The sequence below is a fragment of the Tachyglossus aculeatus genome, chromosome 24, assembly GCF_015852505.1.
Source record: "Tachyglossus aculeatus isolate mTacAcu1 chromosome 24, mTacAcu1.pri, whole genome shotgun sequence".
Lineage (NCBI taxonomy): Eukaryota > Metazoa > Chordata > Mammalia > Monotremata > Tachyglossidae > Tachyglossus > Tachyglossus aculeatus.
Genome location: NC_052089.1, coordinates 24,003,721 through 24,008,564, shown reverse-complemented (window position 1 = coordinate 24,008,564; position 4,844 = coordinate 24,003,721).

Below are 4,844 nucleotides of genomic sequence, written 5' to 3'. Positions count from 1 at the left end.
TTTGGGGCAGGGGGAAGCAGGATGGAAGGACAGCAGCCAGGGGAAGCAAGCAGAGCCTACTGGAAACAGCACAAGCCTGGGTGTCGGGGTCCTGGGTTCTAATCCTAGTTCCATCACTCCCCTGTTGGGGGACCTTGGTCAAGTCATTTCACTGCTCTGTGCCTCAGTCCCCTCATTTGTAAAATGGGGATGAATTACTTGTTCTCTTTCCTGCTCAGACTCTGAGCCCCATGTTGGACTGTGTGCAACCTGATTAACTTGTATATACTCCATCTCTTCTGCTTTGCAGAAGTAAGAGCTTAACAAATACCACAATTATTGTCATGCCGCCTTCTTGCAGGCACACATACACACATGTACACCTGTGGCCAAACGTGCTCGCCTAAACGTGCACCTGCATACTTGCCAGAAAACTGTTACCACAGTATGCATAAACTCCTGTACTAAAGTCTGCAGCCAGAGTTTTAAAGATTTGCCCCACTCAACATTTTTTTAATGGCATTTATTAAGTGCTTACTATGTGCAAAGCACTGTTCTAAGTGCTGGGGAGGTTACAAGGTGATCAGGTTGTCCCACGGGGGGCTCACACTCTTCATCCCATTTTACAGATGAGATAACTGAGGCACAGAGAAGTTAAGTGACTTGCCCAGAGTCACACAGCTGACAATTGGCGGAGCTGGGATTTGAACCCATGACCTCTGACTCCAAAACCCGGGCTCTTTCCACTGAGCCACGCTGCTTCCAGAACGTGGCACAGGCAGGACAATTAACAGGGTTTCTAGGAGCCAAGATCCCTAGGATTTCAGATCTGAAGACTTTTCTCTTGGGTGAGCAGGAGAAAGGGGGCTCTCACTGCCGAGAGACTGCATGTGTTAACCCTTTTCCTCACCGACCCCCCCAGGAATGCCTTCCTCCCTCTGTTCCTGCCACTCACTTCCTCCAAAAAGTCTTTCTCAAACAGGAATCTCCTATTGCCGTCAAACGTGCCTACGGGTTTCTGTAGTTGGTGTTCTTGGGAGTCTATGGGATGTCCTGTCCTGGCCTTTCCCAAGACTGATGTATTCTGTCTCTGCCAGAACTTCAGCATTGAGCTCTGAGCTCCTCAGGGGCAGGAGTTAGAACTTTTCCTCCCTCTATCCCTTATCTGTGTTTGTGTGTGCGCATGCATGTGCCTTTCCTGCCTCCTGAGGGAATGGACCTCCTCTCTAACAATAATAATAATAATGGCATTTATTAAGTGCTTACTATGTGCAAAGCACTGGTCTAAGTGCTGGGGAGGTTACAAGGTGATCAGGTTGTCCCACGGGGGCCTCACAGTCTTCATCCCCATTTTACAGATGAGGTAAATGAGGCCCAGAGAAGTTAAGTGACTTGCTCAAAGTCACACAGCTGACAATTGGCCGAGCCGGGATTTGAACCCATGACCTCCGACTGCTCTACTGTCTACTCCCTCTGACCCACCCCAGGTGGCCCGGGCCCAACCCAGCACCAGAGGGCAACCCAGACAGACTGGCGGATGACAGACTGTTGTTTGGCAAAGGGGAAGAGGGAGACCTGGAACCTTTCATTTTCGGTACCAAGGCTGACAAGCCGAGAACCTGGCTGCCTTCTCTGCCATACGGGCGGCTTCTCCTTTTTGCAAAGTAACGGCGACCCCTCCCATCCTGGGGTGCCCAGGAGAGAGAACCCATAGTATATGGTACCCGGGTGTAAGTGCTGGCATCTGGCCTGGCATCTAAACAGGGTGGGGGGTTTAGGTTTTACCAAATGCCGATTCGCATGAGTTTCCAGGACAGCCTCCAAGATCTCCCTGCCAGGATGCTCTCCAGATTCAACATGCTAATGGTTGCTCTCTTCCTCACCAGTTTCCACATTCTTCCCTTCCCTGCCCATTCGTTCCCAGGGACGAAAGCAAGCCAGGCCCTCCTTCCGGCAAGGGAATCTGGGTCCAGAACCGGGAAAACGACCCTTCCGGGCTTCTCCGGGTCCACTCCAATGGTTTCTTTCAAAGCAGCGTGGCTTAGTGGATAGAGCATGGGCCTGGGAGTTAGAAGCACCTGGGTTCTAATCCTGAATCTGCCAAATGTCTGCTGTGTGAACTTGGGCAAGTCACTTCACTTCTCTGAGCCTTAGTTACCTCATCTGTTAAATGGGGATTAAGACTATGAGCCCTGTGTGGGACAGGGATGGTGTCCAACCTGATTAACTTGTCTCTCCCCAGGTGCTGAGAACAGTGTCTGGCACATAGTAAGCACTTAACAAGCACTATTATTATTAATTATTATTATGATAATTAATATCATATTAGCGATAATAATATATCACTTTATTATTATAATATACAAAAAATAATCACACTAATATTATATTATCACATTATAGCAATATAATATAATATTGCATTGCTATATATTAATAGCACATAATACTCAACAACATTAATACTTAATATATTACATATTGATATCATTACACTATAATTTATTATATTATATTATGTAATACTAATAATAATGATTAATAATACATTTCCCATATATCCTTTCCTGTTTGGGGGTCTTTGTCTCCCCCAGACTCCTCTCCCTATTTTGAACTTCCTCTTCCCCAACTCTGCAGCAAACCCATCCTGGTAGGACCCAGTTGGAGGGAATTTTAGGGGATTTGGTCTAAGGGCACTATCGCCAGGGAAAATCAACCGTCAGCTCTGGTAGAACTTGCGTTTCTCTGACCTGCTTTGAACAGCAGCATGGCTTATTAGAAGGAACGCAGGCCTGGGAGTTGGAGGATCAGGGCTCTCTATTCCCAGCTCTGCCAATTGCCTGCTATGTGACCTTGGGCAAGTCATATAACTTCTGTGCCTCAGTTACCTCATCTGTAAAATGGCAATTTAAAGTGCCTGTTCTGCTTCCAACTCAGACTGTGAGCCCCAAGTGGGACAAGTATTTACCCCAGCACTTGGCACAGAGCAAGCATTTAACAAGTACCACAATTATTATTATTATCATCATTAATAATAACCCAATGGAAGAACATCCCAGTTCTCCTGGAATGTGAAGGTTGTGTTCTTGCAAAACGCTTTGACAACCCTGAACCATCTCCCACTTTCCCCACAAATTCCCACTGAATCAATGTGTACCTATAATGGGATTTTTCCCATACCCTGAGGTTCTCCAACACTCAACCAAGAACAACCCAAGTTCTAGCGCTTCAGTGGCAGACTCAGCCAGTGTCCCCTAAGCAGAGCTTTCTGCCAGGGAGGTGGGAGACTATAGCCAGGAGATTGATGACACCCCATCCCTGGAGAGACACCCAACCATCCTGGCTAGTTTGCCTTCCTGGAGGCAGGGGGTCAGAGAAGTTGACCCTTCATGGTCCCACTCAACCCTAGGAGCTAACAGCCGTTGATAGCCCTGAGTCCCTTTTCCCTAACCTGCTCCTAGGGGAAAGGGGGAAAAGGCTTTTGCAACCCCCAACTCCTGCCCTACCATCGCCCCCCACTTCCCCCGTCGGCCCCCTCCGGCCTCACCTCCGCCACCTTCCCGCCCGGTGATCCCGCCTCCCTCAGCACCCTTCCCTCCGTCAATGGTATTGATTGGGCCCCAAGGCTGGAGAAGCATCCTCCGCGTACTCTGAGGGCAGGCTTTCAGCTCAGGCCCCGGCCCCAGGCTCTTGTTGTCATTAATTATTCACACGGTAGCTCAGTGGGGCACTCTCTGCTGCTGTTGCAGACTAATTAAGTGATTTTCTGACAAGTCGGTTAGCAACCGATGGTTCTGACCCAGAGCTGGGGTTGCTGCTGCTGTGTCTCCTCCCCATCCCCCCTGCCCTACCTCCTTTCCCTCCCCACAGCACATGTATATATGTTTGTACCAATTTATTACTCTACTCATTTTACTTGTACATATTTACTATTCTATTTATTTTGTTAATGATGTGAATCTAGCTTTATTTCCAGTTATTCTGATGACTTGACACCCATCCACAAGTTATGTTTTGCTGTCTGTCTCCCCCTTCTAGACTGTGAGCCCGTTGTTGGGTAGGGACCGTCTCTATATGTTGCCGACTTGTACTTCCCAAGCGCTCAGTACAGTGTTCTGCACACAGTACGCGCTCAATAAATACGATGGAATGAATGAATGGCTGACCGGACTGGGCGGGCAGCGGAGCATGGGCCTCTTATAGGTGAGGCTGCTGGGAGAAAGCTGAACTGGAGGGGGATTCCGGCCTCTCTCTGGGCCGAAAGCAGTGGGAAGTCTAGGAGTGTCTGGCCAGGCTGTGATTGAGATGGGGCCCTGATCCCCTGACCCTGAAGGATCTATCCCTTGGCCTGGCTAAGAAAGAAGGAAAGTCCTAAATCATGAGTAGCCTCTGGGCAATCAATACTTCCTCTTATATGGTCAAATCTTTGCCCTGGTTGTCTCTTCTGTACTGGAGCAGCAGCCCTGCCCTGCCACGCAGGCATCCTCCTCTTCCAGGAAGCCTGCTCTGATCATTCCCATCCCTTCAACTTCCAGCCCTCCAGCCTGCTCCTTCCCTATCATCTCATTCCTGTCACTTCCGAATCTTTGTAGCCAGGTGGAAATGGATGGCTTGAGGGTCTGCCCTGGCTCGCATGGGTCTGGGGGCTCCTTGAGGGCAGGGGCCGGGTTTGCTCTGACACTCGGACCCTAGAGCTGAGCACTTTGGGGGATTGCAGGGCAGACTCGATGATAGACAGTTAGGTATTATTGGCACCTGCCAACAGGTCTCAGGAAGGAAAGGAATTTAATAGAGAGAGAGAGACACTTAATGGAGAAGAAGAGAGAGGAAACTGTCTTTACTATGTTGTCTACCAGCTCTGTCGA